Raw genomic sequence first — 12,590 nt, 5'->3', positions numbered from 1 at the left:
ACAATAAATTAAAGTTAATAAATCATTAACTCTACAAGATTCTTAGCTCTACATTCGTTACCGTAGTCGCTACGTCGTGCTACGAGCCGTAGCTGGCAGCTACGACTCCCCCGAGATACGAGTCTCGTAGTAACCTTCTTCAGCTGAGCCCTATTATTTCCTATATTACTTTTGAAACTATACGTATGGTACTTGTTTCTATTTCCGAAGAGATTAACTTTATAATAGAAATATGTACTGAAAGGTTTTAGAAAAGTGCGTTGTTTTATAACCACGCCTGGACACACAAGAACCGACTTACCTAGTCGGTTCTTGTATTTCAAAGGTATGCATTAAATAGTTATAATTATTATGGTCATACCGTAAGGCTGCCACGCTACCATGTACACTGAAATAAACAAGATGTCGTTTAACCATATTTGTATTGCAAAAACGAGCGATTCGTTCTGTGTACCGTCTAGGCTCTCGGGTATCTCTCAGAGAAAAGTTTAAGGAGACTGGTATCATAACTGTGGCATCGCAGTACATTTACTCAAATATTTTATATGCCATCTCCGAAGAAAATATCCATAATATTAACCTTAGAGCTAAGTCCAAACTCATGGTACCACGATTTCGTTTAACCAAGGTAAACAACTCTTTCATGGAGAACTGTATACGTTTTTACAATAAGATTCCGGAGCATATATTAAGTTTATCATTTCCTAAATTTAAAAACTACATTAAAAATGTTTTGATCGAAAAATCATATTACAAAATTGAAGACTACGTGTTAGATAAAGATGTGATGAGATGGAAAGACGACATGGCTCCAGAATCCACACAAATTTGATTCAAAGTGTATTCCATAGCATTTAAGTTTATTTGAAAAGGCAATCCCTAGAGTTTCTTGCTCGTTCTTCTCAGGGAGGTCAGCGTAGTGAACGAGCAGTAGCTTAAATGTGACGTTTTCAAGTGTAAATTTATTTTACCTATGGAATAAATAATCTTTGACTTTTAAGATAATTTTATGACTCATTTCCTTATAATTATATTCTGAGCTTCTATCTTCTATCAAGCAGCAACTATTTTAAGTAATAAATTTAATCATGTTATAAAATAAATAATTAAAAAATAAAAATTACTCATTTTCAGACAACACAGTCCATACAGGTTAGTAAGTTAGTAACATAACACACCTTATAACTATGTTAGTGTTAGCATTAGTATGGTATAGTCACTCTACAGGCTGACAATTACAATTATGATTAATTCCATCAAGGATAGGCTGTCTAATTTAATTGAAGTCAATGTTTCTCATTGTAATAAGGAAATTTTCTATCTATCCTAAGAATTATGTTTAAAACCTATAGGTACAACGAAAATAATAATGTGGCAACCCTACGCTCCGAACGATGTTTAGGTATGATGAGCCGAACAGATGGGAGTCGCGTTACTTGTCTTGTTACCTGTACTACAAAATGTACATGTAAAGGTCAGTAACAATTAACAAGCCGTAACTTTGGCTTGTACATTAGCGGTTCAGAACATTTAACAATAGCAGCGCGCCATAAACCGAGCAATGAATGATAAACTATCTAAGTAAAGGCCAAATTGAGCCGCAAACTGCGGGGTACAATTCCAAGACTTCGTTGTTTCTTATTTAAGATGCAAAGTCGTACTGGATGAGCCTACATTTAAAACTTAATATGTTAATAAGTAAAGCGTGGTTTGTCGATCGTTCTGACAATCCACCAATAAAATTAACTGTTAAAAATAATGTTATTTCTAATTTTTTGAAAGTTAAAGTCAAATTATATTTCACAGGTAAGCAAATTACACTTGAAATCGCTATATTGATTAAACTCTACTGCTCATTCGTACATTTATTAATTCACTATTATTAATTGGGTCAGCAAGGCGAAATTCACATCTTGACTAGATACAGAGAAAGATAAGACGGAATGTGTTCATGTCACTGCATTTTAATTTTATTCCAATTAGAAACAAACTGACAAATAGACAACTTATCATTAGTGTTCTATACTCTTGGGCCAATATTAGTGTCACAAATTCTATATCCTTGTTGTAAAGACAGAAAGCCGGGCTAAGTTTTCACCAACGCTACGAGTTACTTCCAAAGTCTACCAAATTCTAAATTGTTGTGCTACTCTATATTACTCCGAATTATTAAAACTAATGAAATTAAATTAAATTAGGTTTTCCACAAATCTAAAAACTACCTACAAGTCATTTATATCTCAATATATATTACTGTAGTACTTCCAGACATTTATTTTCACGATGACAGCTCCCGTAGGATATAACTGTCCACATAACGCAAATTTTTTGTTAAAAATACAACACTTAATGTTATTTAATTGTTAAATTATTAAAACTTATTAATTTGATTCCAGTGCAATGGTATTTTTATAAAAGTGATTGGTACCTACTTCACATTAAAATTTAATTAATTTCGCAATCAAATCTGATAATAAACCGGACATCTTTAAAACTGTCAAAATAGGTCTGTCATAGAGAAAGTAAATGGTGTATTTTTCCTTACCGATGATAATTTAACAATCAGAACGAAATGTAAGAAGCGCCTACCGATAACGTCTGATGGAATACTTCTCAATAGATATATGATGAATCCATCGAGGCAGCGATGAGAAATCATAAATACATGATTTCTAACAACTTTATTAAACAAGCGTCTCCTCTAACATTTCCTCCTCATTTACTGATTAGATATTCCCTGTGTAGTCTACTTATTAATAAATTATTAAGCCTTCTTATCTCTAAGGCATGCTCTTTGCATCAAAACCGCCTGTAAAACCAGAGGGCAAGATTAATATTCTTGAAAACGCTTATCCCGCTTTATATCCCATCTCATCAGGAACCTTAGCAGGTTGTTATTAAACAGAATAATGTCTCACCGCTCTCCGCCGTAACGAGGGCTCGACAAGCCTTAATTTATGTGGCAGGGCGCGGGTGCCCACCGTAGATTCAACATCTGCTTCCTTTCACCCACTTTATGGGATTCTTGAAACCACCTTTTCTGAAAAGACAGCCTATTCATCTTTTGCAACCTTGTTATAATGATTTAATGACAAAATCTCAATCTAAGTCAATGTTGGATAAGCGCCTGATTGAATATTTAGGGCAATAATTTAGTAAGCGTACTTAATTAATTGTTGCAATATGAGTCAAGTTAGGCGTTAATAATATATCGCATTATTCTTTAAATTGTAGCTTTACTAAAATGTACGTGCAGAAGTTGTTCTAACTCAAAAGAATAAAGTATTTGTAATGTATACATTTTATCACGCGCGGATGTCTCTGAAACTCGGTTTCACAATCAGAAATCCCAATATTAAATTATGTAAAACCATTGCGAACGCAGGTGACTCACAATTTTGTTTCTAACAACCATTTGCAGTAATTTCTGTTGCGAAATGAGATTGTACCCGTTAATTATTATTCATGTTTCGCTACCTCTTATAGCGTATTTCGGTTAAGTTTTGTAATGGAAAAACTTTTTTTAACTGCCGAAATCTCGAGGACCGGCCATAAATAACTGTTCCGGCAAGCTGTTACGCACGAACGGAGTTGTTCCTTCTTTGTCCAGAGGCGAGAAAATATTTTTTTTCTATTGTTGGACGCATATTTTGGTCGTATGTTACATATCTACCTATGTGTTGTAAAAGTATGTTACTAAATGTGGAAGCTGAATATTTTTACGAAATTTTTCGTAACTAAATTGTTTTATCAATTCAAGTTTCGAAAGAAATAGTCCATTTTGTACTTCTTGGTTTTTTCGATATAGAAACTATTATAATATGTTTTTAATCAACTTCAAAAAAAGGAGGAGGTTCTCAGTTCGACTGTTTTTTTTTTTGCATTTATATTACGCGATATCCATATAAACCGATTTTGATGATTCTTTTTTTGGTGGAAATAGGGTACCTCAGTAGTGATCCCATTTAAATTTAAAGAAAATATTCCACCTCAAAGGGTGGCAAACTAGGGGATGAATGACTTTTGAGGTTAGTTTTTTTAGTACTCTGTACTAAGGTTATAGTGATACACTGTTCTTATTTTGAGAGTCACATAGTCTCCGTCTAATCCACTACGAAAGAAGTAGTGATAGTAATTATGTATTTTGCATCTGTGTTGGTCAATAATAGCACAAATACATAAATCACTGAGTAGTAGAGTTCTAAACCATTCAAAAATGTAAAAATGAAACTGAAAAAATAAATTGTATGTGTAACTAAGAAGCATTTGAACTAGTCGCCCAATCGTCAACTGAAATATAGAATTAAACCATTAGTAATTTAGGTGTTAAATCATTAGTAGGAAGGTGCTACTTAGTTATAGCTTTTCTTATGACAGTTTCTTTATTTAAAATTATTCTTTTATTATTTTGGCTCTATGAGCGTTCCACTAGGACTAGTCCTGTCCCATGCTTTTCCAGGATTTAAATGAAGGGTCAGCCAGCACGTAGGTAATTATTTAAGACACAGCCCTAAATATTTTGAAGGGTGGATTTTTGTTGCTATAAAACGTGCAAAGAATTACTCGCTAAGTTTTGTTTCAAAGATTCTCCTTCAAGGTTGAAAGAACTTAATTAGATTCCGAGAATAACGTTTGAAGAGCTCTTAAATTAATAAAATTAATAAATTTGCAAAATCTACTTGGACGTATTACTAATTAGGCTTTTGGTGAGGATTGTTATTGCTTTTAATTTAAAGATTTGAAATTAATATCGTACGGTATTTTTAAAATCATAATTTTATGCAACATTTACTAATTAAAGATCAAAAAAATGTAATTAGAATAGAATTCATTATGATATCATTTTCATTAATTATATTTTTGTTTTCCAATTATAAATTGCTTCAGTATAGGTTAATACGGTAGTTACCACTACTACAGCGGGACAACTGTTACTTCTCTCTTGAGAAGTTGCCGGTATGTTGAAGGTGTAATGTCCTCAACCAGCTTTCGATTAGGATCATTCGGCGTTAAACCTAGTGACACTAGGGAGAGATAGGATTGATGACGATGACGTCTTTAAGGTGGTTGAGAGATAATTTTTTGTTGCAGCTATAAGGCTGCTAACAGATCGACTGCATGTTAGACCTCGACTGCATGACTCAATAAATCCGTTAGCAGCCTTATGCATAGTTTTTAAATTTTTAATTTTGGACTTGATGCAGCGTTCTTAAATAATTAGATAATGTAGTGTAACGTTGTTCTCGTGTAAAAGGCCTTCTGAATATTGTCAATTGATTTAAAAAAAAAAACCACTAAATATGTAACATACTCAGGGTGTGACCAGTGTTGCTACTTATCTACTTAGGAAGCTTATCTTTAAGTTATGACTGACCACTTCCTGTGCATTGACTTCCTGGTCTCTTCCCCTTTAGTACCACTGGTCAGTGTCAGATTAATCAGTTTCATTGTAAACATCTATATGTATTCTACATTTGTTTCATAACTTTGGTTAGGGTCATGTTTTTGTTAATGAGATAAAACACGATTTGTGCTTTCCGCTTTCAAATGACATTTACCCAATAATAGCACAGTGGAAACCGCTTTAGTTTTCATTTTCAAGTGTTATGTTTTTTATGCAAACTTTTATGATTATAATAGTCTTTCTTTGTGATCTTTCAACTGGTTAATTTCTTCTTCTTATTTATGAGAATCAGCACAATTATTGAAGCTGTCAAAATAATTATTGATAGGGTTTAATTATTCATTTTAAGATCTATGGTAAACTGCCTCTGTGGCCGAACGGTTACCATGCTTGTCTGCAACGCAGAGGTCTTGGATTCGACTCCTCGGGAGAAATATATGTATGGCCTACATTTATTTCTCTCGTGAGTTTGGGTGTAATTTGTGGTTGTCTATGTGTGCTTCTATGGTACCCGCGACACAGGGTTTCCCTAGTGCAATATGTGTATGTATATAGTAAAATATGTTTCGTTTTATGATATAGTCAATAACTTCATCTATCTATTTTTAAACCCTGACGCCAAAAGAGGGTCTGCCTGTATGCTGTCTGAGGCATCGTAGCTTCCATTTTTTAATATTCCATTTTTTATTTTTTTATATTTTGCATTTTTTTATTTACTTGAAGAGTAATTTAATTACGATGGATCTTAACTATGTTTGATGAACAACACCTGTTCAACCTGTTTATACCTGGATCACAGTCATAAGACCATCGAGTATATAAATAGAGACGAAATGTCATTTAATTTATTTGAAAACTGTTCTGCCAAATCAATACGGTGACAACACTTCATTTCAAATTGAGCAATTTAAATTGAGCTTTGCTATAATGGACGACAATGGAAAAATTACATATTTATATTTAATCACCGATGAAATTTGGCTCCGTTTGTTTTGTAATTATAATAATAATAATAACGCACACACCCAACATAGTCCCGCATTTGGAAAACCCTGAGTCGCGGGTGCCATGGACACACAAATTACACCCAAATTCACGAGAGAAATAAATAAATGTAGGCCATACAAATATTTCTCGCAGTCCGGGAATCGTACCTGGGACCTCTGTGTGACAGTCCAGTCCATAACTACCGCTCGCACCAAGGCAGATATTAGATGTTTTGCTGTTTTTCCCACACTACCGAACGAAACAAAATGGTCTTCCCGTTGTTAGAGATTACCTTTATCACAATAAATACGGAATACATTTGCAATATAATAAATAAGAATATTTTTGGAATATACGGAGGCGTATACACAGGTCAGTTGTTGGCTCTGCACTATTTTAGTTTTCTAATTTGTGATTTCAGCGCAAACGTGAGTTGATATTTAAAAGTCGGCCCATTTGCCCGATGAGTTGCCAGGGATGGATGACCCTTATTTCTTATCTATTTCTGGTTATATACTCGATGCATAAGATGAATTATTTTACTTCCATTTGTCTGAGCGACTTGAAATAATTTGATGTGTTATGGAAATCCGATGATATTACAATAAATGTTGACATTGATCTGATGATACAAGCAGAATTATTTGCAGACAACTCAACTCCTGAACTATTTGCAATAGAACTATCGTATTTGGGCTCATTAAATTGATCTCGACGAGATGTTAATTTACAGCTGCTAATTTTATTTACTTTTGGAGTCATTGAGTTTAAACTTTAATTGAGTTTAAATATTCATTATTATTATATATATATAAGAATGACCGGATTATGGAAAGAGAATTAACACGTAACAAATTTGTTTTCTTCACTAAATTACAACAAAACAACGAGTCTTATGGTTAGTATAAATACGGTTAGTAATTTATGGTGACTGGAGCCTAAAACTGGGATATCCTGTAATTACGTCATCGGACCTCTATCTCCAGTAAACATGGTCAAAATAAAAAATAATAAATGTAAAGACCAAAACCAAAAATACGCACGCATTGATGTAATGAGTTGGCAAAAAGGTCCGCGCGGTTTTTGTCACTAGCTAATTAAAAAAAAAACTCTTTATTTAACTCATTGACTTACAAATAAATGGACGACGGGTCTAATACAAAAACCACGAAAAAATGTCCCAAGTCAACCTATATAAGCGTAGTGACATGTAAAGGAATACGAAAAAGCTAAAACGTTGAATTTAAATTGTAATGCCATCGCAGTACTGTCTAATTTTGTTTGCTTCGCTGTCAGTCGAACAAACGAAGACTAAAGCGTGAATGACGCTCTGTATACGATTTTAACGCCCTATAAGTTCGGACACTTTTTGGCGGGGACCCGACGTCCATATTATTGTAAGTCAATGTTTGGAATACACTGTTTTGTATTGGAGGTATTTTTATTTTAAGTTTTACAAAATAGAACCGAGATTTGTCGTGTTTGTTGCAGATCTTTGTTTTTAGTTTCTTAGTAACGCCTTTCACGCCGCAGCAACATCTATGAGAAATTTATTTCTTCACTCAGAGAGATACCTTTACAGCTACCATCGCTGACTGTAGATGTCGCTTTAATTATTGTAATTTTTAAATTATTTCACTACGGTGAATTTCATTTTTTTTGTAAAGTTACTCCACTAGTTTTTTATAATTATTGTAACACAGATCGAAACACTAAGAAAAATTAATTCGATCTGGCTGAATTTGAACCAGCGCCCTCAGGCAATCCGTGCCAGATGCATACAATTAAGCCACGGAACGAACGAGCAGATCTTACGATTTTTTCTGTGTTTATTGCCGATATTTGTTTTTGGTTTTTAAGGACTATTTTTTTTTTAGCGCCATCTATGAGAAATTAATTTCTTCGCGAAGTAGGGGTACCTTTACCATCACTGGCTAGAAATTTCTTTTCATTATTGTCATCCTTTTTTAGTAGTCAATTCTTTTCAAAATATTCCTGTTTTTAAATTCTTCAAAAAGCAAACTCGCTTTCAATGGACAGTTCTCTATTCAAGTTGAAGCACTCTTTTACATAATAAGCAATTTATTCCAGGAGTTGAGCTTAACAGGCTGCAACCATTGGGTCATCCAGATGCAATTGGCAGAGACGTAACAAGAGATGCAGGCGGAAATTATTGTCTTCGAACTGCCATAAGATGATAATACTTTGGAAATTGTTGTGTTGTTTATAACTTAAATAAAAAAAAATGTGATGATCTTGGTAAACAGTATCAACCAAGATAACTGCACTGTAGTATCACTGTATAAAGTAATAATAAAACAAAAATTTGAAATAAATCTAGTCTGCCACCGCCTGTAATGTTTACAAACAACATTGAACATGTACACAGACATCCGAGCACTAACAAGGCAGTTAAAAACTGAAATGTCTAAAATTACTGGTTTGTAATCAAGTTGACAGAGTTAGGTTGCATATTATTATGTACTGGAATTTATTTCATTATAAACAAATAATAGGAATTAAACTCTTTTATAGTCACGTATTTTCTTTCAAACAAACCAATGTTTTGGGTTTCACAGACCCCATGATCACTTTGATGACCAAGATTTAGTGGCTTAACTATTACATTTGTGTCAAAATTCATAAGTTGGTGGGAGAGTGCATGCAATCATCCGTGACTATGAGATCTGTAAAGAGACCGATACGTTGGTTTATTAGAAAAGCATTTCTACGCGATTTAAATCGATAAAATAGTTTTATTTCTAATGTGAAGTAATCGCAAGAAATCAAGAAACCGAGAACTCGATAAATAAATAGGGTCTTAAATACAAACGTGTTGTAATGAGTTTTTATATCTACAGATATGAGCCTGGTTGCGACCCTGGTGCATTGCAGTGGTTGGACTAAATCGTATTTGCATCCCAATGGCTTGACCTTATTTCACAAAAATCGAAGAGAAGATCAGAAAGATTAAAATGGTTCCATTGTTTTTGTTCTCGCATTTGTTGAGGACTCTGTATACAGAGGACACCTTGTACCCAAGATGTCATTGCGATGTGTGCCCTACTTTTTGTTTCTGGTTATTACATCGTATGCAGTATTGTATCTTTGACTTTATCAAAGTAAAGACACTACTCACTAGTGTATGTTCACGATGAATGCAAATATGAAAGGTTTTTTATGACACTATTACTAAATTTACATGATTAATCATTATTGCAGGTACTGCAGCGTTCCAGAAGTTATTGGTGTCCAATTTATTAAGCAGAACTACGAAAAGTCGTGTCTACAAAACAATAATTAGGCTAATTTCAATGTATTAGGTTTAAGAAAATAAATTATCATTGGCGGAATTCCGTTCCGCCATTGATAATTTTATTCCTAAAATTTTGGAACCAATCAAAGAAGAATTTGAGAACTGGGGGGCCAGATAAAATAGAAATATAAAAAAGCTAGAGTCTGAGCCGAACATAATCGGAGAAATAAAATCTGTCCAACGTCACTGGCCACCATAGTATGTGGAAAGAATGGGAGAGGATGGAGATACCAACAGAGCGCATTTGAAGTCACCTGTGGGTCATCGTCCAGTGGGCTTTTCGAGACATCCTTGTAAGGATGAAGTCGCCAAAGACCTGAAGGAACTGAATATGCCCGAATGGCAGGAATTGGCAAAAGACTGAAAAAATGGCCTTCTTTATCGAAGGCCAAATTCACTTCGAGTCGCAGAGTCAGTCAAGTAAATAAGTAGTTACCATTGCTGGACATAGAACTCCACCAGTTTACACGCTTATTGTCATAGGACTTACTATGAGCGTCTACGTTATACTCATAAAGTGTTTTACAAGAAATGGTCTTTCGGCTGGTGCCTAAATATTTCGTCAGATGGTTCAAGTCTGAGAGTAGCGGATAGACGCTCATAATAACAGATTTGTTAATGAATTTATGGACCTAATGAAATTCTATTGAGTATTTTCTATTTTATTTTAATTTCTATCGCATTTACATACTTTTGTAGTATTTCCTTTTATTTCATGTATTTGTTTATCAACTTATGTTGATCCTTGATGAAGAATGATATTTGATATGTAATTTAATGACAACAATATTATTATTAATGAATTGTTAATGTAATAATTATTGTGTATTTTTTGTTTTATGTTTTTCATATTTGTGTGGCGATCTCAATATAATTTCTTATACTTTGATATGTAGGGCAATTTATAATGTAATATTATATTTGAGAATCTATTACAGTTTCATCGCGATGTTTTCTTCGTCGTCACCGAGAGGTACTACTAATAAATATATCGATATCTTTTTTAAGTAGCAATCATTCTCCTACTAGGATACCACGGCGATTTTCCTAATATACATGTTATTATGAACCACTTATTACATCTCTGATAATTAAATCTTCTTGATCATTGTACCAAATATCATTTCAAAAGGTTCTCATTGGGACGATACCCTAAAAATTCATTTCTTTATTTACATGTACAGAATATTAAAGCTCTCATTAATGTTTGACTTTTCTTTCCACCATCGCCGGGAAACAAACCTCATAAATATGTAATGGGGGTTGAAATCCGAGCGCTATGCAAAATTTTAGCTCGCTTACGTCAACACAAATTTAATGTTTCATGGACTTGGATCCGAATCGTATTTTGATTACGATGATTATGATATTTATTGTAATTAATATTACGAAATTTTACTGCCATGATATTCATTTGTTTTTGTGAAATTACTCCACTAATTTGTTATAATTATTAATACAAAGATCGAACACAAAGAAAATTCCTTCGATATGATAGGACTGATGATGGCACAGCAAAAAAGCACAGACATCTAACAAACGCATAAAAGGATTCATGAGATCTTTTGACTCAATCTGTAGCTCAATTGACCTAGATTGACAAATACTGAAATACTGACAATCCTGTCAGGGCGCAGGTGTTTGATTTATGTGTTATTAATTATAATGACTTATGTTCATTGACTAAGCATCAATGTCGTACATCTGAGTTCAATTCCAAGGCTGGCCTACCAATCGTCCTGTACCACGACATCGTTGCAACCCATGAACCAATTACTCAAAAGCACTGCTAATTTCCATACTAGAGATCGTAATTCAGATGTAGTTTATATAATGTAAACGGCCGTGGATATCAGTTAATTGCTCTTTGATATGAGGTACAAATAGTCAGTTTTCTTTTCCCTTGTAAAATTATTCAAAGATTGTCCATTATTTTTTAGCCGACTTCAAAAAAGGAGGAGGTTCTCAATTCGTCTGTATGTTCTTTTTTTTGTATGTATATTACGCGATAACTCCGGTATTTGTGAACCGATTTTCATGATTCTTTTTTTGTTGGAGAGGGATATTTCCATAGTGGTCCCATTTCATTTTGAAGATAATCATCCACCTCAAAGGGTGGCTGTTCACGCATGGAGATTCATTTTTATAAATAGCACCTAACTTTAATTTAGGAGCAATTACTTTTAGCAATGATTTAGTTGATTTTGCTATTTCTCCAATTCAAGGCTTTTTCTCTCGATATACTTTGAATAGTGTCGTAGTGAGAACCTATTTTTATTCTCTCCAGTATCAAGTCCTGTATAGTGGCGAACTAGGGGATATTTCAATGAAACTTAGCAAATAGACGTAATTCCACGTACTTTTGAGGTCGGTTTTTTTAGTACTCTGTACTGAGATTATCAATAGATGGCATTGTGTCTTACTAGCTAATTTCTAAATTAATGCTTTCTAATATAATATAAATCTATGCAATAAGCGCCATCTAGTTGATACGCTTGTTATCACTAGAAATTAGAGTAGATTCGATAAATTACAGATCATCGATGTAAAACAAATCAATCACAAAAATAGTTATTCATCGCGACATCTGGTGTACTAATAGGTACTAAGTCCCCAACTACGCTATCTTGTATAGCGATTTTTTTTATGCAAAATTAGTTGGTCTTAGGAACTTCCCTGTACTATGAGTACCACTATTCAACACAGACCAGGCCCAATTTAGAAAAGTTAATTTCCGAAATTGATCCATCTAGGGCTTTAAATTCCGTTGCCCGCGTCCCGGGAAAATAGATCGAGACCCGGCGCGATCTCAAAAATCCCTTCTTACTTGCAGGCTAAGCTAATTTAGGCAGTCAAGGCGTGATATTTTAATCAAGTTTTTTT

This window comes from Hyposmocoma kahamanoa, unplaced genomic scaffold (genome assembly GCF_003589595.1).
Source record: "Hyposmocoma kahamanoa isolate Upper Pololo Valley unplaced genomic scaffold, ASM358959v1 169, whole genome shotgun sequence".
Classification (NCBI taxonomy): Eukaryota; Metazoa; Arthropoda; class Insecta; order Lepidoptera; family Cosmopterigidae; genus Hyposmocoma; species Hyposmocoma kahamanoa.
Note: the sequence above shows the minus strand (reverse complement) of the source record.